Raw genomic sequence first — 24,788 nt, 5'->3', positions numbered from 1 at the left:
GGGTGCGTAACAGATGACCACATAGGAAACAATTGTTAGCCATACCAACACAGTCCCAGAAATGGGGACTGTGCAGGACAAGCTCTAGAAAAGCACTTTCCTATCCTTCCCTCCTCTGGAAAATCAGACTGTTAGTATTTTATGCTAGAACTGTCTGTGAACACTTTCATTCCGACCCTGGAGCACCAATCTCTCACAGTTTTGTTTTTACTATATCCTTCCTTTGGTTTTGCAAACTATAATAAGCAAAAGCGTTGTTGTTGTGGGTATCATCACTCGCACACGTTAGCAACTATAGCTGAAAGAAGAATAATTCACACATCAAAAATTTTCCTGGCCAGCACTGCCACAAATACCACTTTTATTTTTTCTCCTGGGTAACATCTTATGGTGGAACCTCCTAGTAAAAACTTTCTCTCTCTTATTTTTTTTAAACCTTGTAGTGAGCAGCCTCCTTTTCCGCAGTACAACAGAAATAACGGTCCCAATATGTATGCTTCCAAGATGCTGTGAAATGACATCCTGTTACCTATTCTATACTGTGGTACATACTAACCATCTTTTAGTCAAACCAGAGATTTGTTCGGAAGATGATGCATGAAGAACAAAATCCTTAGTGAAATAAATGTTTTTATTAGCACTTCTCTCTTATTACTGTTTATATTTCTGACAGATTCATCTTCTTAGTTGTGAAACCAGGAGTATATGTTAAGTTGGCTCCAAATGTCACCCTCAGGGTATTTCTTTAGGCACCTGACATGAGCACCATTAGCTCAGATTACTCAATTACCTGCTGGCATTCTGAAGGTGCCTAAAGAAATAACATGAATACACTGGTGGAATTTGCATTAATGGGTAGTAAAAAATAATATATATATATACCTGAATTCTTTGACCTCTCTGTGGTTTGTGTTAAAATGAGCAAACTAGGATCTCTTATGTTAGAACAGCTGCATGCTTTTTAAAAGGCTCCTAGAAGTTATTTACTTTTAGAAATGTCATTATTTATAACTTTTCATAGTAGAAAATTAAAGGAATTTCTATTAAATTAGACTGCAAAGAAAAAAAGAATTAAACTGAAGAAGCAGAAAGTTTAAAGACAGCTTGAATCTTATGGGGAATAGCAAGGAAAAAAAATGAAGATGCTAACCTCTGAGGGTTCTTGTTATTTTGTATGATAATGTTTAATGATTTTTCTTTCTTTCTTTAAGGGAAGCTGACAAACACTTTGAACAACTTATCACAACACTATGTGCCATAAATGTGATGCAGTGTTTCATAAATTTGATCAAGTAATTCCAAAACAACTGTTGACTTTCAGAGGCATGCAGCATCCCTGCAAGTAGGATATTTACTGTAAGTGCAGATGATTGATGAGATTCTCAGCTAATTTGCTACCTGTGCTTCTTTAACATGTTTGCGAATTAATAAGAGTTTTGTAATTTTAAGTTTTTATGAGATTATTATGTTTAAACCACACTTGACAGCACAATAGAACCCAGTAAAAAAAAGCATCAGTTGTACAAGGTCTGCTCATACACCAAGACGTGAATGCCAACAAGATGAAAGACAATTGACCAAGAAAAGAGAAGATGACATGGTAGTCATCAGGCTCAAGGGAGAAGAAGAAATGTAACAAAGCAATATGGAAGACAAAGGAACTCTAGCGTAAGTTCAGATCAAAAAGTCTGAACTGCAAAATGACTTATTGGTACCAAAAGAAGACAATTTTCTGCCAATTGTGATTCAATCTGTGGCATGTAAATTAGTTGCAAAACTAAGATTTTTCATTTTAGAAAAGACAGGTAGTATCTGTGATAGGAAAAGTATAAATTGAAGTACTTAGATGAATGGGGTGCACTTCAGGAATCAAGGTTTGCTAGAAAATTCACCTTAAAGTACTTATAGAGCAAGTCAAGGTAATCTCTGAACTAGAAGTGATCATTTTCAAGAATATGGAAGGCTTGGGGAAGTCCCACAGGACTGGAGAAAGAAAACACAGTAACTGTCCTTAAAAGAGGGGGGAAAGGGCATTCAAATAGACTGGGTTTTTAGAAGGGTGCCTTACTCAAAGTTATAGGAAAGTGTAATATGTCGCAAACTGCACAGAAGTCATTATTCAATTGGGCCTTGAAATGGCTGGATACACTGCAGTTTTCTCTCAGCACGTTCACAGATGTAATTGCCTGGATTGGTGCATTACTAATTGAAAGAATTTTGACCAACAGAATATAAGAAGCTTGAGAAGTATTTCCTGTTGAAGATGAGACCAAGGACTCAGCTTGATGAGCAGATCTAGGAGTCTGGGATTACAGAAGGAGAGAATGCATGTTCCACTATCAGGAAATCTGAGTCTAACTGGCACAACATAATTAACTTTGTGCCTCAGATTGTTTTTATTTTTACATATTTATTTTCCCCTGCCACAAGATACAGATGAGTATATTTAGTTAGAAAAACATGTTTAATTGTACTTTGCATAAATTCTCATTTAGAAAGAAAATGTTTTTCAAATAAAGTTCTTGAAATGTTTTGTGAGACATCTGGACTTTTTTTTATATAAAGGATCTGAAAGGAATTTAGAATCCCAGACTTCTTGTGGTTCTCACATCATCATAAAAAGGCAGCATATTAGAATGTGTTAGCTGCTGGGAACTGACACTTCACAATGATTAAGAAAGTAAAACTTCTCCTACTAAGCACAGGTTTGATCCTTAGTGCCTAGGATTTTTGCCTAGGGTCCTTTCTCAAGATGACTGTGAATTTTATGCAAGGTGGGGAGGTGTTTTCAGGGCTTGTTTCCTCCTCTAATTCCACAGCACAGGGATTGATCACATCCATTCAGGTTTGGTCTGTGTCAGGCTGTACACTTGCACTGGGCAGTGGTGACAGGCAGGTGTCAGAGCCATCTTTTCAGTGCCTCCTGCAATCACCATCAAGACACATGCAGCAATAGAGAGAAGCTCAAACAGTGTATTTTTCATTAAGCAGACTAAATGCTCCAGAATCTTAAGAAGAATAATCAATACAGCCTCAATCAATACAGGATCGAGTCTCCTAATTTTATCTCAGAATGAATTTGTTGCTTCCCTGGAAGATCTGATTTATAGAGTCATGTGATCATATCTATATATATTTAAATAAAGTATGTTTTAAACTCACTGAGTTCCAAAGAGAACCAGGAAACCATAAACTTGCAAAAGTGAAAAATGTCAGACAAGAACCAACTGGCTTTTTAGAAATTATTTTCATCCAATATTTTGGAGTCCATCTTGTATTTTTTATTGGGCTGATCAACTAAAAATATTCCCTATCTAAAATATTCAACTAAAATATTCTCTTGGGCATTCACTGGAATGATGTTTTCTTATTCGCCGCTGTTAAAAATTCACAGTTGTTATGAAAAACAGAAAAAATTCTAGTCAAGGCCTATAGAAAAATATACAGTCCCAAGAATTTTCAGTTAACTCCACAAATTGAGGTGCCCGCCTTCCATAGCAGCCAGATGTTTAACTCATATAAGCTCTTTCACAAATCTCACCTGAAATCCCTGCTATTTTCAGGTAAGTGTCTTGCCTGTTGAACTAAAGGACCAGAATTGACTCTTGCACAGTAGGTTTCTTATAATTACTCACAATGGGAGACTCCACTCACAACCAACTCTGGGAGGCATTTCTGAGTCTCTGATTTCTAACAATCTTCACTTTTTCACCCCACGGTACAAACAGACTGCTTTATATTACTGACAATTTATGTTTTCCCTTTAACACCCACCTATGTAACATCTATGTTGAGCATTTACATTTACACTAATAGCCCCTGAGAATCTATTACCATAAGAAGATCTGTTCCTTTACACTTCAACTGATGAATCAGTCATAGGTTAAAACAAGAGAAGGTAAAAAGCCAGCATTCCTGTACTGATTTTTTAAAAACACTTGACTATAAAAATTCTCTGGATACAGATTTATTTTTTCTTTTTCTGTTGTGTGTACGTTCAATATGACTTTACCTGCTTTCAAATATGCTTTCATAAATGGATTGAGCAAAGAAGCACTCAGGATTAATAGCACGTTTTATACACTCTGGCACTGTTTCGTATCCTTATGCACTAGAATGCAGTCTGTTTGATTGGCACACCCTTGTGGAAGTAGCTGTGATAGCAAGCCAATGCCTGGCTAAAACTGAATGCAGGCTGGGGTTGTCTTTGGAAAGATGATGCTCTGGGAGATGCAGAAATAATCTCTGGACATCCCCAGACCTGTGATTACTGCCATGCCTCGGGAAGAGTTCTGCCATGGAGGCTTTGGCCCCCTCACAGGCAGCGATTTCGGGGTACTGGTGAATGCCTCCTCCTCTTTCTAAAAGCCTTTCAGTGATACAGTCCTGCAAAATCTTTTCTACTCCTTTCCAAAGCTTCTAAGGAACTGTGGAGCTGCCACCTGTGCAGAAGCTGATGTCTTTCCCAATTTGTCACAACCCAAGTAGACATGACCAAGTAGTAGCTTAAATATTCTTACTCGAATTTCTAGAATACACCTCAGACTGCCAAAATTAACAAACGCTTTTTAGAAACCTTTTCTAACTGTTTAAAATATCACCTTTTCTGTCACTGATGATCAAACTGTCAGAAATATTGCTTACTTTAAAAGGTATTTCTTTTCCATTTGGTCCTCTGCATTTCTATCCGTTCCCAATATTCTTTATTTATTCTTAGGCTGTAACGGTCTCAGAGTTCTAATACCAGAGGCCATCTGCAAAGCAATCTGCAGGCAGAAAGCTCAGAGAGAATCTCTCGGCAATGGGTGAACCTCCAGTGGCCTTTTCTCCCCTATATGGTTTCCTATAACAAAGGCATTATTGAGCCCCAATTTTTTTTTCATTAAGTGTTACCTTTCCACATGAAAAAATTACCGGTGAACTGTTACCATGCCCTTCTGGAAGCAAAATGCTCTGTTCAGAAAGTAATGCAAAGAACCTGGATATTCATTGACAGTATGGCTCTTTGAACACTGCCTTTCTAACCTATGATTATCTCGCTTATGTACAATGGTAAAAGAGGCACCGAATAAGCAAGATAGATATCAAGAAACATCAGCAAAATGCTCCCTGAGCACAGGCAAAATTAACAAGAAGCTGTGTTAACAAGAAGCTGTGTGAAAAAGCAATTTAAATGCTGATCTCAACACTCTTGAGCTCTTCTGTAAACAGGTTTCCAGACAGCACCGTGCACAACACTGAGACATTACAGGTGTGGTGGTTCAGTTTCTTAAGAAACTTTGCCAATGCACTGTATCACCTCAGTTTCCTGAAGGCGGAGTACCCTGGGCAGCAGCATTCTGCTTAGGGACTCATGAAAATGGTATATCACTTCTGTTGTTATGCTCCACTGAAGTGAAAACTGTTTTATTGCTAAATCAATCAGAAGACAGGAGATGCTAGGCTCACAATCACTGATACAGCAAGATCCTACTCTCCTCTTTGCTGCTACGAGGCACAATATTTCAGTTGCAAACAAATTAAGAAACTGATACTGCACTTTGCCTGCTCACTCAGTTTTTGAGAGAAAAGTCTTTCAATATTTGTGTTTCCATAATGAGCACACCATCTATACCTGCCTATTACCAATGACAAGTTTAATTAAGTCCAGACAAATATCAACTGTGTCTCCCCTGTGACAATTTTGGCTTCACCAGAAAGATGTCTCTTACATTCCAAGGGCACAGTCCAAAGTCCATACAAACAACTAGGCTCAGTCAAGCATGCTTTCAATCAAGTCCTGAATGCTCAGGCTATTTGCCACTCTTTGTTAGTAAAATTCCATTTCTGCCATGATAGATTCTCACATCCCATCTTCCTTCCATAAAAGTGTTCATTAATCTTTCCTGTACTTAAAGTTATCTTTCAACTTTCTCATGTTGTACACTGAACTCACGTTGTACACTGTACTCGCGTTTGCTTTAAGCTTAGCGATCACAAATGGACACAGCTCACTTGATGTACTCATAACATGTTAAACTGGTGAAAGATGACCATGTATCTGAACCTTGACCTTTCACATCATTCCTATGCAATAGTTGCTTTTCAACATATTGCTTTGTTACTATCATATATTTGCAGTGTAGGCCTATTTTCCTTTGGCCCCAAAACTCAAAGATGTCCTAGGTAAAAACAATAAAATTCCATCCTTGGGGCCATTAGTTTCCTAGTTTCTTCATAAAATGCCAGAAATTTAACTTTGATTCATTTAGGGGCATTTCTCCATTTTGTTGAAACCCATACTTAAGATAAAATAGATTATTTAAAATGATGATTAAAAAAACAACACTGCAGCAGTCTAACTGCTTCTAACTGAAGATTAAGAATGTTACAGAACAAATAAGGAAAATATCATATATGTAAATCATTTGTGAAATCGAGTTAAAACTAATGACAAACAAAATTTGGTTCCCTTTGTGGTTGATTTCCATTTAGCTGCACCCAACAATAAAATAGTTATCAAAGAAAGCTACCAATTAGATTTTAATTCAAAACATTTCCAGAAAGCAGTTCCCAAATCTCAATTGATATCTCTCCAACAACTTCCTAATTGCAGCAAGTTGGTGGTAAAGAAAAAAAAAAAAAACTGCTTTAAATGAAAAAGATGCATTCCGTCTGCTGGAGGATGCAGTATCCTTTTCTTAATTATTCCCAGAATTTACACTATACATGGGCTTCCGCTGCAGATTATATATAGACAGATAGATGTGTGTGTGTGTGTGTGTGCGCGCAGAGACACATGGATGGAAGCTGAGAGGACGAGAAAGGAAACACAACTGTATCAAAATGTAAGATGTGTATTTAATGTTCTGTCACTTTTCATGAAATGGACTTTTGGGCAAGGGTTAAAAAGACTACTAGTAGAGTTCAGAGCTGAGGGATTTCCTGGGGTGCTTTCTTGCAAGGAAATTTGTAACCACAGAGCTTTAGGATCATCAGGAATTCAGAATTGGCTATAGTTAGTCTCTACAGAGCCTGCCTGACCTCAAAGCCTTATGCATCTTTCACTATTCAACCACAAAATAAAATGTCATCTTATGTATCCTCTGCTCACCTGCATGAGATAGAAGCAGACATTCCCACAATTCTGCCTTCATCTAACGTCAGACAGTACTCTTCTGAATCCACTCAGTCTAGTCCTTGCTGTTTTCCCCTGTGCACAATCGCAGCCTGTTCACAGCCAGCTATATGGTCCTAAAAAGTAAAAAAAAAAACACCACAATAAAACAAAAAGGCACTGTGACAACTAAAGACTCTTCTGCATAGTAAGAATTTTTTTTTTTAAACCACAAAGTTTAAACAAAAAATTGTTTAAAATGTATCTTTCAACTGAAAACATTCAAGCAGATTATCCAGATTATTTTCAGGCCTGAAAAATCATCACTACTGTAATAGATGTCCCACCATCTTCCATGTTGAATGCCCAAAGCATTTTCATGATTGTTGGTCAATGGGCAATAGGCAGCCACTTATCTCTAGATTTTCTGTTTGGAAGTGATGTAACCCTGTGAAAAACTTGGAACCTTTCTTAACTACAGTTTAAAACATTGGCAAATGCGGGTATACACAACTTCCTGTTGTGTAGCATCCTTTCACTTCCTTCACAGAGAAGATGGATAAGCAAACTGAAGTTGAGGCAAAGGTTGTAAGAGAAGAGCATTGAGCATCCTTCGTAAGGATCAGCATGCAAGGAGAATAACAGACATTTACTGGCTGACAGCTTTATAAAAGCAGTTTGTTTTGCTCTGTTCATGAGTGCTTTTAAACAATATCAAGCAGTGCATCTCCTGGCATACCTCTCACATAAGATTGGTTCAATTTATGTTCTCAGCAGCTGTAGTTTCTGAGAGATCAAGGCTACTGTAACGGTCCTAATGAGAATTATCTAGTGCTGCTTGAACGTACGGCAGTGGCTGAACTGACAGTATTGCTCAGGATAAATGAAAAAGAAATCTAGGTATGTAGATCCCCCAAGTTCTTCTGAGCCAAGACTCTATGAACAAAAGTTTATGCATGGTGTACACACGGAAGTAAAAGATCCTATTATGATGAGCTCCTTCATAACACCTAAAGGAGAAATTGAGGGAAATCTTAGATATTATGCAGATGAAATATTATCTGAGAATGATAGTGTTAAAGAAACAAATTTGGGGCATGTTGCCTTTACCACAATACACTTGCTATACTTTCTTCACTCAATTATGGTGAGAATGGATTGTTGTTGTTTTTCCAGAAAGCGTTCATGGAAAATCTGGCATCTTCAGTACACATTATATTAACTCAGATTCATTGTAAACATTTGTGCCAATGAGACACCAGCTTTGTTTCCTTGCTTTGTTTTACCAATTTATTTTTATTTTATTTAAGAAATGCCTCTTTATACGTCATAAGAACCAGCAATTATGGGAAATGACTTTCTGTAGACTTCTTGCTTTCAGGAAAAAAAAAAAAAAAAAAAAAAAAAGTGTTTAAGAGACCTAGGGTATGTAGCAGAGTAGAGAATCAAATGATATCAGCACATTCACATTCAGAACTGATTCAATCAGTTTATGTACGTAAGTTGTAATGCTCTTTCAGGCTGTGCTCTACCTCCCTGTTTTCCTTCATCTTTACTTGTTCAGGTTCATCTACAGAAGTGTGCAGAAGACTTCCTTTCCATTTAATGATAAGTGGGGTGAGTAGCAAAGCAGCAAAGTTGGTCTCTGTCTTGTAACATCTGCAAAAGGTAGTGTGTTTTTTTAAATAACAGACTCTATTTCAATCTGTTCTAGACATAAAGTGAGCAGTAACATTTGGATCTAGATTCAAACCTCCATGAAACCAAAGTTTATTTCAGTTCAAGCATTACAACTAGAATAGGCTTATTTTTTCTTCCCCTCCGTAGATGTTATAAATGAACACTTGAGCCCTTTTCAAGAATGAAGAATGCTATTTCTCAATGGAAGCAAAATTATCACCTATGGTCACAGGCGCACACAGAACAAACAAATGAGAGGTGGAGCACCCTTTAGCAAATATTTTTCACCTTTCATCAGTGTGGGCTGAATAATCACTTTGAAAAAGATCTTCCTCCCTAAAATTAAGATTGCAACACATCCTAAACAGGCAAGAAGAAAATATCGCAACTAAATACCAGATCAAAAAAAAAAAACCAAAACAAAACCACTTGTAGCTGTGAGTCAGACAGTCAGTTAATCCCTGGAAGGTTGCTGCGGAGTACTGTCTCACCATCATACTAGTACATCTACAAGAAAGACACAGAAGTCACACATCAGTACCCACAGACATCCACATATGTTGGCTTCATTAAAATCATATTGTGCTTTTTGCTGTATTTTTTTTTTTTCTCTGTAGGAAAGTGTCCTGTCCCGGATGTTTTCTCCCCCATTTCCCTTTTTAAAACATTGAGGACTCTGCCTCCTTCTTCCTGTGGGTAATTGAAAAAAAACAAACCACAATAAAGGTCATCATCTGATCTCTGCTTTGTCTCTCACTATAATAAAATGATCTTCCTTTGTATCACACTTTTATATGCTTGACAACTAGGCTTGACAGTTAGTAATAAAACTAAAGTCATAATCTGCTTTCAGTTAGAACAGTCATCTTGAAACCCTTTAGTATTCTTGTCAAAAATAATAATTGCTCATTGTCAACATTAACCCCGATGAGCCTACAGATCCATCATTCCCATTGCTCAACAATCTACAAAAATCTGTTTCTAAGGTAAGGGACGGAATACTGTTGCTACTATATCTTATTATATCTTTCTCTTTCAATAATATTTCTTGATAATGTTTACCGGGGATGGTTCAAAACAAGTTCATTTAAATTTTTTGCTATAATAACAATATGGTCTTTGACTATGTTAAAATTTCCACTGTAGCTGCTTTTATTAAGAAATGGTAATTATACTATTAATTTAGGGGAAAAAATAAGTTTTTAAGCAGAAAGTCAAATCTGAACGTTGTACCACATACAGTATTTAGGGTAAATGGGAATATGGCTGAGATAATCTCTCAGTCTTTTTCATGGAACTTTTTTTGGTCAATACATGTTAGGCAGTAATCTCTTCACTTGCATACTGTAGGATATATACACTACACACAGAAAGATGAAAACAATGGAAGAGTTTAACACATTATCACTAAGGTCACTCTGGAAAAAAAAAGAAACTTTAAAATTAAAGGCAGCTAGAAATCTACTTACATCTCTTTTTGGATAGGTAAGGAAATATAACACATGGAAATTCCAGCAGCTTTTAATAAATATTACAAATGTCATCTCCACCAAAAAACAAAAAACAGAAACAAATAAACAAAACAAAAAACCCAAAACAAAACGTAAAAAGCCCTGAAAAAATAGCAATTTCAGTAAAGAAATATAAATAGGTAAAGCTATAAGAAAGTTTATCAAATTTCAGTCCAAGATTTAGAGTAAAATAATTTACCCCTTAATTATTCCATTCCTTTCTGTTGAGTACACTTAGAGGAAATAGTAGTCCCTGGGACTTTTATTCAGATCCATAAAGCAGCCGGCTGTTGGAAACACCTTTCTCTCAGCATGAGTTGAGACTGCATGATTTGCCTTGCTACCTATTTCAACATATCTTCTAGTGTATTGTTATTAGTTATGTTAATGTCAGTACATGTAAAAGTTGCTACAAGGGCTGGGCAATGTTGGAATGGGTTACTTAGTGACAAAACAGAATCAAACTTGAATGAATTGTTTATATGAAAACACTGAGCAAAAAACAAATGTCGATAATCCACACATGCTAGCCTGCTTTAGTTCCATGAACTAGATTAATATATCTTCTGGTCTCTAAGACCTCAATAGTTACATCGTTGAGATCCATGCTGCTCCACCAGCATCACAGTTTCTCCCCACAGCCAGGTTCAGATAGCTGCATTCCCATTATGTACAATAGAGATAGTACGTATTTGTTGATGTAATGCAACCTGCTCTGTCTTTCTATACTTTTAGCAAATGAACTAAAGGAGTGTCTTCAACAAAATATTCAGTGTACTTCCTCTTCAAAAGATCACTAATAAAAAAAGCAGTTTGAACTTGAATTAACACACAAAAGGGTTATGCACAGAAACACATAGTGTATTAAAAGCCAGCTTTAAGTCATATTAACTATTTTACTACTGGCTTCCTCAAGTGGCTACAGGAATCTCAGTGCTTCAGCCTACCTCCTTCTATCATATCCTATCAAACATCATGTCAGTCTTCTGTGAATTGGCAATAAAACTGAAACCCTTCAGAGATTAACAGATAATGCAATACAATTTCCCAAAATATACCAGATGGAAAATTCTAAATGAAGAAATCCTTGATCATATTCAACTACATGAATGTCAAATGGATATTTGTCTCGATACCTATAAAAGTATTTGTATTAGTCACCGACTAGAAAGTTACTCCTCTATTAGCCTTCTTGGCTTTGAGTAAGAAAGAGAATGAAAGTTAATCTTGGTTTTGGATCACCAGGAGATGAACCATAACTCCCAAACAGTATAAATCATTTCCCAACTTTGCCTAATTATGCTAATGCCTCTAAGGAAATGCGAAGCTCAGTCCATCTGTCAGTCAGAATATTCTGAATCCACACCATTTGCTCCTTTATAACTGTTTCTTCTAAACTCTGTCAGCAATATACACATTTCTGCATTGTTTAGCCTTTTCTTTAGATAAATGTGGCAATGAATGACAACATAATACTCTTTGTGAAACCTACAATGTAGCTGGTAACATATAATATTAATTCTAAATGTGGTTATTATTCCAGAATGTAATTATGCTAAAAATGTATGTGCTTAACACAAAGGTATGGGATTTATAATGAAAATCACAATAATCTTCAGTTGTTACTGATTTTCAATAACTGTTAAAATATCACAGTTTGATTAGGAGTAACATGATGTAAAATGTTCTGTGTGTAATGATACCAGTACCGTGTATGGTGTTATAAAAGATTACATTAAGCTTGCATTTTCCTAACTAGGGTTATGTCAGAGCAGTGGAAAACAGAATAATTTCTGTTGATGACAAACAAGAATGCAATACCTTAAATGTATCAAGAGTGGTTAAAGATGTAGTGTGAGATTTTATCCATTCACTGAATATAATAGCAAAAACATGACCTGAGAAAGTATGTTTAAAAACCCAACTCTGACCAAAACAATAATATTGCATTTTATATGGGTTCATTGCATAGACTATATATTTTAATTTAGGGAGTTACAGAGATAATTTTAAATTATGTCAACATGTTGATCTTACTATGTCCAGTGAATCTCCTAAAAATAGTAGGGAGATTTTCTTCAATGTTCAACATGATACGTAAGTTGCAACTACTGTGAGCTATATGACAAGGTGCAGAGAGTCACACAGTAGCTACACATGCCTTTTGACATTGTGGGCATGAAGCAGTGCTGGTCCTGATGCAATTAGACAACTTGATCTGCAGTGGTGCTTACAATAAAAAAAAATCCCGCTTCTTCAATGACCACAGTAGCGTAGTTAAAGACCTGCCTAGCACAGTCACCTATACTTTTGCGTATGTGTGTGTGTGATTCTATCTCAATCCTGTTTGATTAGGGTAGGCAGAGTGATAACCTATGATTGTGCTTCACACAGTCTAGGCTTCCAACTAAGGTACATCATCTTAAAGCTCACTACATTGACTTTGAGTGCACACTGCTATAATTAAATTACTCTTATGTAAGAAATAGAGAAACACCACAACATCACCCTTGGGCAAAATAAATTTCTGAAAGCAAGATGTTTTTTTTATCATTTTGGAAGGAGAAAATAATAATTGTGTGCATGCTCATAGCCAATACTACTGTTTGCAAACCTTGCAGTTCTCCTGTCTCTGCAATTCTGGGCAGGCAGAGGATATTAAGTGTTGCAACTCATAAGCAATGTTGGCTGTGGGTGTGCTGGGATACGCCTTAGCTGTTGACTTCTTATTGTTTATAAGAGGAAGTCTTCCACAACCTTCATCTCACTTTCTATGCCTTTTCAGTTTTATTTCTTCTGCAGAAAATGAAACTCATTGGGATTGCTGTCACACTTGAAGCTCTTGCTTCTATGATCTTACTACCTACTAATGACAGGCTAGCCTTTAAAATAGGTATGTGCAGTTTGGGACAAGTAAGGTCTGGTCAGAGTCTGATAGGGCAGCTGCCCAGGATATGAGTATTGGTTGCGTTTATGTTTATATTACATTAGATATAATGTCAGGATTCCAGCTTAAAGGACCAAACTAAAACTCTAATTTAAGCTATAAGGCCATTACATGTAGAGATTTATAAAGCTCTTGACACTTCTGGGGAGTACAGAGTAGGCTTAGCTGTACATGAATATATAACCAAACGTTCTCTGTTTCTTTCTGTGAGGTATTTTTTGTAAAAATGCGTTGAAAATAACACAGTCATAACACTACCTTCCTAACTACTCTGCTACCAAAATACAGTCTAATTAATACTTTTTAGCAATATCTTGTAGATATGTACCACACAATGGTGTCTTCACTAATTTCCAGTCTGTTTGAAAGTATAAGATAAATGTCTTTAATAAGGATATCTCCTTAATTCTCCTTAGTTCATTAACTATGATTCTATTATGGCCAAGGCAACGATCTAAGACCTTATGTATTGGCAAAACAAATGGCATAACTAGGAGTATGGTGACAATAATGGAAAGATGGTAACGGTAAATACCCAAAAGGTTATTTACAGGAAAAACTCACCCAATGGAAGCCTTTGGTGTGTGGGGAACCACTGAGGCAACCTCCACTGAGGAGCAATCTCAAAGAGATGATGCCTTAGAGGTGGTCAGCCCTTAAATGAGGTCTAGAGGAGATGGAGTCAAGCTCCACTCCTTCTGGGAGCACAGCTAAATTACTCTCACCTGTGCTCCCACAGTTGACCCAACACTTGCCTCAGCTGATTAATCAGAGGTTCAGGCTGTGATTACTGATTTCCCATATACCAGGTCTACAAAATTACATTCAGATTTCATTTGAGGGGAGTCAGTGTGATTTTATTTCTAACAAGATATTTGATCTCAGTTTACAAAGAAATCTGAGAAATTGGGGAAAAAAAGTGGGCCACATCTAATAAATATCTCCCTATCTCCCCATGTCCTGCCCCCTTAGCACTGGCTAAAATGGCAAATATTCCTACAGCATGTGCAGCAAAGTCATACTGAAGCAATGCAATACATTTAGGATCAGAGTTCCCCAGATTATTTTTCTTCATTCAGCGTTTCACCCTCTTATTTGTTTCTTTTTTGATCCAAAGGTCAACCAGAAGTTGTCCTCCACCTTTTGGTAGGTGTCCTTCACCATTACTCCAAGGAATGCTGTTCGGTGTGCATGCTTATCTGTGTTACTTTAAGCAGTCCTTGAATGCCACTTCTGACAGAACACTAGATAAATCAGTATAAAGTTGGGAAACATGTAATCACAAAGCGCTGCTATTTCTTAGGTAAATTCCCAAGATAAAATAACTTTGGAGAGCTTTGTATAAAGTCAGTTGCTATTACCCAGATTTTGAGAATATAAAATGGTTATCTTGTTAAATTCACATTCATATTCCAAACTTCACAAAAAGGCTATTGAAGCAGCCGAATATGTGTAAATTTTTCTGTTTCAAAGCGGTCTAAATTCATGGTTTTAATGTAGTGTGTCCTGTTGTGTTTTTATTTGTAATTTTCTGTTTGCTTAGAAGTGGACAGACTAGACACTGTCTGCAGAGAGAACTTCAGAAATCACCAAATACCCTGGAAAACATCAATACTTGGGCTCAGTCTAGCCAAAAGCAATGTGCCCCAAAAAGAAATTCAAAGAAAGCTGTATTCAGCTACAAAAACACATTCAATCCACTTCAGAGAGCACAGAGCATTTAGTGTTGATTTGGTTAGTGCAAATGTGATATTTGCGTCAAATTCTTGTATCTTTAGAGTAGGTAAGGAAAAGGTCAGCCAGGCATGATTCCCTTACATTTTTTCTAAGCAGGACTGCATGTACAGTATTCTCTGTGGAAAAAAAAAAATAAATATGAATTCAGACAATGAAATGATATACAGAATATCCAAATACATAATCTCTCATGTTAAATCTCCTGTAATTGCACTGGCAGTGACTTCAGTTGCCACATGAACTTACAGCGGTTCCAAAAGGGTGTCTGTATTATATTGTGTGCCTGGAGTGGTTAGAGCTTTTTCTTGATTTCTGAACCAAAATCCCAACAAACCTCTTCAGCTCCCAGGGCTTATAAGTAGGATCTTTCTCAAGTCATTGTTCCTGCTATTGTGTGCTAGCTGACCTGCTCCCTTCCTTCTCAGAACTAACTGACAAACGCTAATTCATCTGGGTAGAGGCAATGGAACCCTTTGCATTGAACCTGTAGAGAACTTTAATGACTTGACTGAGCAAGGTTTTTGAGATGTGCTGCAATACTACAAACTGTTTTTGTTTTATTCATCTAAAATTCTTGTCCTTTCTTTAAAATACTGTAAGAATTTCTTTGAGGATAGACTTGAATGTAAACATAAGGCTTATTTCATCTCCATTCTCTTTTCTGCTTAACTAGTAGGTGAGATTGGAAGGGCAGTGAATTTTACAAAGTCATTCATTACTCTCATGACAGCTTTGCACCTAGCCTCTGTAAAGAGATCCAGAAGTTTCTAATATTTCAAATTACAAGTGGCTTAAAATAGGAACTCAGTAGTCCAAGGAAAAGATTCACTTGTAGTCTGCTTGCTACTATGGTAATCTAACAGGTATTTGACAAAATATAAGGGCAAATAGGCCTGACAGTATTTTGACAGTAGGGGAAAGTAGAAATTTCTCAGCTTCTATCTAGATGGAGAAAGAAAAAGTGCAAGAAAAAATGATAGAAAAAGGTGGCTTTAGCTATGCTCACCAGCAAGCCAATGTGATATCTGATGCAGATAATACCTGAACTTCCAGTCTGCGTGTGTGTGTATACGAGGAGCAGTCAGAAAAAATGAACAACCCAACACCTATGGACCAAGACAGGTTTAACAGAAATTTGTCACAGACATTGCCAATACATATTTACTACACTCTGCATTCCCTGAGGATGTTCTCTGATTCCACATTTGCTTCTTCAGCCATCAGTTCTGACCTAAAAATAATACACACTGAAAGATTTTATAAATAATACAGATATATTTTTACCAAAAATATTCATGGTGTCAAAGTAATTCTTGTTAGCCATACAAAGTGTATGATTCCAATGACATTTAGCAAGATTCTTAAAATACTTTGACTTTGCTGATATTTGAGGGTTTCACATTAGCCTGCTAATTTTAAAACTTCATCCACAATGAATGACTACGTTACAGGTTATTGCACAGGGTGCTTTAAAGCAGGCAGATCAGCTCTAGAATGCTGATTTTAGGTGTTTTGTTACTTTCTTCTTTTGTGACTAAAGTCTTGGATGCTTGAGTGTTGTAGAATAGATATCATTGTAGTAATGGAGAAATACATTTCAACATTGTCATCACAGAACTGCTTATCTTCCTATTTCTGAAATGCTACTCTATAATCTTTGCAGTGCTATGTGTTCTGATTTAATTTCCACCGGTTTAACTGAGGCTAAGTTATCAACACAGATAGTTGATCGCATGATGAAGCTAACTACGTTTATATGAGCTTTGGGATACTGAAGAAAAAAATCAAGTCTGATCACAAAAGCTGTTGTAGCACTTACATATGAAAACACAGCTGACTCAGACAAGTATTTTTTTACTTGCTGAGTTTAATATACATTAAAGTAAGAGTAACAAACATTCAAGATCCTCATCTAGGAAGTCCAGACTAAAGTATACTGCCTGATTTTTATTTGCTACAAAGGAAGAGTAGATGTCTACCTCAAGACATTTAGTTAAAATGCACTAACTTGGGCATCTCCCTATGCATTACTTAAGCATCCCATAGGCTAAAGGTACTCATAAACTTTTATGGAAGAACCCAAGAAAAACATTTAATCAAACTATTTTTATGTATCAAAAAACAGCCTTATGTTTAAAAAATATTTTCGCAAAAACTTTCATCAAAAATAGCTTTCTTGAAACTATTCAGCCAGATGTGGGCAATGTTGAGCAAAAAAAAAATTTAAAAAAATCTTTAAATTACATCTACACTCCCCAAAGATTTTAGGGATTCATCTTCAAAGAAGATGAAAACCAACATAGTCATTACTTTTCTAACAGCATCTTCAGAGGAAGATGATGTTCCCTATATAGAACTTAGCAGTTAGAAGTTAGTAGCTAGCCTTTCCTTTTTACCTTTCACAGCTCTTATATTAAGGCAAAGAGTTAGATTTAAGTCTTTAGCTGATACTAAGCTTTTCTCAGATTGTGACTGAAAAAGGACATACTTTGTGTTTTTGGACATGTTACATACAGCATCAGGTTAGATCCCAAGATGGCATAAATTGCTGCTATACTGACCCAGGATCACAGATGCTCCCACCTAGTAATAAGAAAGGTGTTTTTCAATCTCTGTCAATACTAGGCAACTCCTTCCTGAAACTCAGAACTGGAAGTAGCTGTGGTTATTTGTGATAACAGTTGGCACATGTCAGTGTTCTAATGGCAACTGCTGTATGCAGAAATAGCCCAGAGAAGCTTCATGCAGCCAGAAAAAAAGCTTTTTTTTTTTTTTTTTTTTTTCATGGCAGAGAAAGAAAGAAGCACCATCAGCAGCACAGTCTGCTCATGCTGCTGCTGCTGTTTCTGATGTAGACACTTTTGATGTCCTAAAAGCTGTTGCCATTGCATCCATCTCTGTTGATGCCACTGTACATCCTTCGGATGTAAGCCAAACAGCACTTTCTTTGTACTCTCCTGCCAAGATATGGAGAAAAATAATTTTAACCCCCTATATTCCTTCAAAATATAGAACCACTGATGTAGGCTGAGGAGAAACTTCTGTAAAACTCACAACAGGCAAGAGAGCACTCATGCAGCGTCACAGAATGAGTAGTCAGATTAGTTTAGCTGAAAAGCTTCTGTCATGTAGTGAAAAATAAAAACATTTCTTTCAATTAAATTGCTGAATGCATTATCACAACTGTTCAAGATACTTCCACGTCTATGTTGCATCCTTGGCCTCCTGCCTTACAAGTTACAATTGCATATTCACCTGCATAAGCTAGACATAACAGTATTTCCCCACTTCAGGGTGTTTTGTTTTTTTCATGGAAAATAAGTTGAGAAGGTCATGGTTTTGGCTTTGTTACACTTCATCAGTAGGATTTTGCCAAATCAAAATCAAACACAGAATTCATGTTCAGTCAGCTTGTTCTGACTGACTCATTGAAAGTGGGAATAGTGGATTTTGGTGGAATGCTCCACTTCTGACCCATCTCTAATTTTTCAGAGTACAGTCTTAAGTTGTGCATCTTTCAGCCCGTCTCCATATTCTATCCATAAATTTATTTATGGATAGTTTCTTCTACTCTGTTGGCAATGCAGACTGCTTTAGCACTATTTACTGAAAATAGTTGTTTAATGGAAAGGTGTTTGTTTGACTCCCAGCTTGTTACACATAAACAGACTTTAAATTGTATTTTAGTCTAGTTTATAATACACAGGAGCCAGAAATATGGTGATTTTCAAAAGTCTAAGAGTAGTAGCAAAAGTTTGAAAAGACTGAATATGGAAAAATATGAGCAAATAAAGGTCAAGTTCATTGCCAGTGGCAACAGCAATAGTAATACTAAAAAATCCTTTCTCTCAGACTCTGTTGACTACAAGCACAGCTATCTTTAAAAGTGGGAATGTCACCTCTGTTACTTGATTTTTTCTCTATTTTTTTTCCTAATCTTTTCTTTCTTTCTCTTCCTTCTTTATTTATTTATTTATTTATTTATTTTTCCCTATCTGCAACAATGTCTTCCATTTCCCTGGTTCTTTTTATCTTCCTGAACAATTTAAATGAATCTGGATAATCTTTTCTAAGTTTAAAAAATATCTGGCTATAACAGCAGGAGACATCTTATTTTCAAGATCTTATTTTCCCAGATGGGGACTTTGGAGGCAAACTGGATAGGCTTTGAGTTTGCGTGGAGAGCTTGAAGTGGAAGAAGAGTATCTGCCGACTCTCACAGCTCTTCCATCTGCTTTGAAACTTCTTTTTCAATTTAGCTATCTTACCATGTTAAGTAAATGGCACACCAAAAAAATCCTATTTAAAGTGGGCAAATCCAGTTTTAAAATCTGGACTTATATGTGACAATTCAGTTAAAGTTATTTTGATTTTATTCCTTTTTTTTTTTTTTTTTTAACTCTTATAGCGTACAAAGCGGTTGCTTTTACATTAAAGCACAACAGCTTTGAAACAGTAAGAGACTTGCAGTTCGCTTCTCATTACACTGGTCAGTAAATGTCAGGATGAGCTCAGTGTATTTTTCAGGAAAGAAGAATTTTTAAACTGCAGTTCCTTATCAGTGCATTATTTGAATCAGCACAAAACAAAATACAGTAAATATCCCTTTGGCTGATGTGTCTTAACGTGACCTCTTAAAGCACTGCATTTGAGATATACTACGCTGACCTGAGAACAACATCACAGAGTTTTGAAATCTCTGTAGTTCACGGAAAGAGCAATATTTGGTCTGAATCATGTCTACCAACATAAATGACTGAAGAAAAAAGTACTTTAAAAACCTCAGTTCATTTTAATTATTGAAAAATTCTAGTGAAAACAGTTAACAGATACTTTGAATATGTAATTGAACTTAATGCCCCATATAAAAAAAGAGAAAGGCATTGGGGCAGTTGCTATCAAAGCTCACACTCACAATCCAGGCCTTGCAACTGATAAATCCTCCTGGATTTTAAATAAATAAATAAATAAATAAATAAATGCAAATATTTAGAAATTTCTCCATTTTTCAGTGTCAAACTGAGTAAAACAGACATGATAAAAGCAAACGTGAAGAAAGAAAAGTCAAAGTGAGCTGAAGTTCCAGTTTACAACTGTGTTGTAAAAAGTCTTAAGTTATGAACTTCATTAAAAAGTAAATTCAGTACTTCTTAGGGAGCTACAAATGAGACTTTTTTTTTTTTTCCTATAGACTCTATTAAAGTCTTGCTACCATATAGTATCAAAGCAACAGTTATATTGAAAACAGCACTTTTCAGATAAATGTTTCTGTGCTGTTGCAAAGAACAAATGGTTAACATAAAAACCATTTTCTTCTGGCAGATGATTTACATTAGTTTGGGGGTTTAATAAAAGAATTAATTTTTATGATGATACACAGAAGGATTCTACTAGCCAATGATATATTTGAATATGACTGAAATGTATTTCCTTGAAAAATAAAAATCTTACTCGAACATTTTCAGAGCAATTTTTGTAATAGACATATGAGTCTTTTAAGCCCTCAAACCTTGCCAGAGATACTGAGATGGGCTTTCCCATTCGTGGTATTTCAGTGGAAGATGACAGTCATCTTTGGAGATAGAATAATTCATATAAGTATATATTACAAAAGATGTATAAACACACACCTCCTTCCTCTTACATATATTCAATACACATATGGACAGATTGATCAATCAATCTCAGATGTGAACTGGATCAAAAATAAGCCTAAAAGATAAACTGCCTGGATTATTGCTTTTGTTTCTGTTTGTGGCACTGTCCTGCTAACAGCTATAGTGGTCCTTTGGGAAGACTTCAAGATGTATTGACAGTGGATCCAGGTAGGCACCTTTGAAAGTGGTCTGCACAGACATCAGATTTTTAACTGACATTCTATATTTACTACTAATAGCTCTGGTAAAGTTAACTGAGTGACATGTGCATACCAAATTGAGGGAAAATACCCATTTTACCCCAATAGAAAGCTAGACATTTAAATAATAATTCCTTCTCAAAAATATACAATGCATTATATCATGTGTCATTGCTTTACAAAATCCAGCACCAAGACATGAGCAGGAACAATCTTATTTTCAAAAATGAAAAATAATTTCAGAAAAGCTTTGCTTTGCTGTTTTGCACTGGAAGGCACAGACATTTCAGTGCTGTTTCTGTAAGTCAGCAATACACAAACCATGTAACCTTTTGAAATGTGTTTGCACACACACACAAGACAGCACAGAGTAAACTGGATCCAGCCTTGTAAATGGATTTGTAACTATTAGCTGAAAAATACTCTCAAATACTTTGCAAATATACTTTGATTAATATTCATGGTGAAAATCAGGAAGAAGACATAATAAGCCAGATATACTACCAGACTTAAGCAAGCATGTAAAAGCTCATCCTTAGCCTTAGCCTTAGTATCTGCTGGGACAGAATTGTTTTCTTCACAGTGTCTGGTAGGATGCTGTGTTCTTGTTCTAGGAGAAAGCAATGTTGATAATACACCAATGTTTATAGCTGCTGTTAAGTGGTGTGGTACAAAGACAGGCCATTCTCAGCAAAGGACACAAGGAGCTGAAAGTGAACAGAAACAGGACAATTGACTTAAACTGGTCAAAGGGTATTCCATACTATACAACATCATGCAGAAGGAGTTTTGAAGGAGCTGGGAATTCATCTTGCTCTCTTCCTCTGCTTGGAGGCCCCGCTGGGCATTGGTTGAGGGATGGTAAGCAATTGCTATTGCTTGTACATCACTTTTTATATACCTTCAAACACACATATATAGTTGTAACTATTACCCTTTTTTTTTTTTTTTTTTTTTTTTTTTTTTCCCCCCCTAATTTAATAAATAGTTTTATCTTATTCCTTTGCTTTTTTCCAGTTCTCTCCTTCATGCAATTGGAAACCAGGGGAGTGAGCAAATGACTATATGGTGCTCAGTCACCCGCTGGGTTAAACCACAACACCAAGGCAAAAGAGTTTTAGGCTACTTTACAAACATTAGTAAAGGATTAAAAAGAAAGCAGTCAAAGGATGGGAGCTACTAGAATTAAGGTTGTCTGTGCAATCCTCAGCTTTCTGTGGTACTTTGTAATGTTTAGGTTTTAACTACACTACTTATCCTTTTCTATGTGAGTCAGGCCTTCTTCCTTTTATTGCATTCCGCCTTGGTACCAGCAAATATCTGAGAGCATACAAGATGCTATCCGTTTTCTACTCAATTCAGTGACTGCTATGCAGTAATCTCTGGCATGCTTGAACAAGGAAAGTTCTCTTTAGTTCCTGCACTACTGTCCTGAAGCATATTCAAACCAATTGTGAGACTGACAAGTCACTGCTGGATGTGTATGAAGCCTTAAAATTTAATACATTTGGCACAAGTTCTGCATAGAGTGTAAAAGAATTTTACCAGGAAAACTGTCAACTTGACAGACAGAACTAAAGCACCCCCTTAACCCCATGAGTAACATGAGTAACGCTGTGAGAAGATTTAACACACTGAAAAATATTCCAATTATTTCTTGGCAAAAATTTCCACAATAGAATGCAGAAGATACTGAGGCAGTTATTAACCAACTAAAATTTCGGCCTAAGTAGTTGAAGCCTTTCAATTACATACACCTCCCATTACTCACAAACTGAACTAACCCTAAGTTACAAAAACCTATCTTTAAAAAGTGCATTTAGTATGGTCAGAGAAGCACGTTCTCTCTCAGGGTACAAAATCTGAAGAACTCGAATAATAAATTGTGAATACACAACTTCTTCAGTTCTTATTTCTGAACAACAATAAGTCAAGCTGAGTCCATGCCCACAGTCTTTTGATTATGATGCCCAAGACCATCCCCTCTTTGCACATGCAGCCTGTAAGGCACACAGTGCCTTACGTAATGTTTATTCAGTTTTCCTTACCAGGAAAACATTCTATTTTAATCACTGTTATTCTGTGATTGTATATCTGTAGTTACATAAAATAATCATTTAATGTGATCAATGCATTTGGAAACATACTATGTTTAACTAAAGTTTCACTGCCTAGCAAGTATACTTATTCTTCAACTCTTTATGAAGGCCTGCATTTTTCTGAGTAGAGATTCATATCCTCCACAGTAGATGCTCTTTTCTTCTATTTTTCACAAGGTATCCATTGATCTTAAAATTAAAAATACTGATTACTAATTCAGTAACAGTTTAAAGTATTGTATATAAATCTCAGGCCTTGTGCCAATTTATGATGATTTCATATAATATATAGTAAAGCCCATAAAATACACTGGGAAAGAGAAAATTTTTAAAATTCTTATTTGAGTACACAATCTTTTTCCAGACAGTTTTGTTTGTTTGTTTTTCTTTAAAAGGAGATGAATTTCCTACCCTTTTTAAAATTTATGTTGTTTATGTACCACAAATCTTTCCACCCAATAACATAAATACATTTGAAATCTTAGATCTTTAGTATTTTTGCCAATTGGTGTAGGAAAGATTTTTGATGACAAAGATCCGATCCAGCTGGACTGCATTATAAATATACAACGTTAAAAACAGATTATCAATTTAGGTATAAACGTGATTTAGGTATAAGTAAATTTAGACATAAATAAATGTGTAAATCATATATTAAGAATGTTTAGTTTTATATTATATCAGAAAACAATTGCAGCCTGTAATAACTCACTTTAATATGCAACAGAACAGATGTGTGCACTACATGCAACAAAGCAGACATGCACCAGACAGACAGGTGGAAATGGCATGGTGTGGTGACAACGATGAGCAAGGAAGACAATCTTCCCAAAGACTTCTGTAACAACTGCGCATAACAGATGTTCAGAAGATTCTATCTATTTAAGGGGAGAGCAATAAAGCATCTATTTCTAGAATGCTGTAAAAGAGATAACTATCAGGGCACAATATGATGACTGGGTCTGACTTACAGTACTCCCATAAACACTTTGGTTTAGAAAGGGAGGGGAACCCTTAGTCATGGTATGCTACACTGGGTCACCTTCCTCCACAGTGGCACTGCTCTAGATTACATTAGCCAAGTGTAGAAGACATGATGAAATCCTAAGCAAAGTGATTAGCAATTTCATCAAGGCTGCAGATTTCTGTAGGGCCAGTCTTCTCTCATTTCTCATTTACTGCAGCTGTTTTTGAGTTTTACCCATATTTTTACATCAAATACATGGTTCTGTTCTGGAATGGGTTAAAAGACAAGGAGTCTTGCAGAGCTACAGTGAGTAACAACTGCATAATTTACTGTAAGATACAAGATGCTGCAACGCTGTGTAAGCATTGTTCCTGACTGTAGTTATTCCAATTGTTTTCTTATGTTTTCCCTTTAAATGAGAAAGATAACTCAAACACTGAGATACCTGTTTACATTTCAGAACAAACAGTTTAAACAGCATTATATACAGATGTCTAAATATTTTGAAAGTATCTTTTTATTGAAGCAACATGAAACTACCTGTTTAAATTTGGAGAATTTTATTTAGAATCCACACGTAGAACCAAAATTGCTTGTTAGTTGATACAGTGTGGCAAATGAGGCTTATTTGCAGAGTATATGAAGTGCTTGGTTCTCTGTTTGAATTGGGAAAAGCAATACATTTGAATTTTCATTACACTGCTCCATTTTTACAAAAATGATTCATTGTATAAAAACAGTAGTAAGTGGCTCACTCTCTGTCTTTGTCAATAGACAACTGGCAAATTGCTGGCAGCATCATATTTCTGTTAGGCTACTTGTGTATGGAAATCTGACTGCTTTGCAAGCAATTTAATCAACAGTGTAAATAACCTGTGTAAAATAACCAAGAGT

At 36.0% G+C, this 24,788-nt stretch overlaps 1 long non-coding RNA gene across 5 annotated transcripts in view; it reads right to left on the bottom strand.

Annotated features, from left to right (window-relative positions):
• LOC107314642 overlaps positions 1-24,788 on the bottom strand; it is a 95,970-nt gene that overhangs the window by 33,376 nt on the left and 37,806 nt on the right. For all 5 annotated transcript variants that reach the window (XR_001555544.2, XR_001555540.2, XR_001555542.2 and 2 more), the window contains exon 3: positions 7,094-7,233. This is a non-coding gene — a long non-coding RNA (uncharacterized LOC107314642). The remainder of the gene's footprint in view (positions 1-7,093; positions 7,234-24,788) is intronic.

Source organism: Coturnix japonica, chromosome 5 (assembly GCF_001577835.2).
Source record: "Coturnix japonica isolate 7356 chromosome 5, Coturnix japonica 2.1, whole genome shotgun sequence".
NCBI lineage: Eukaryota > Metazoa > Chordata > Aves > Galliformes > Phasianidae > Coturnix > Coturnix japonica.
Note: the sequence above shows the minus strand (reverse complement) of the source record. Positions and strands in the feature narration are given on the sequence as shown.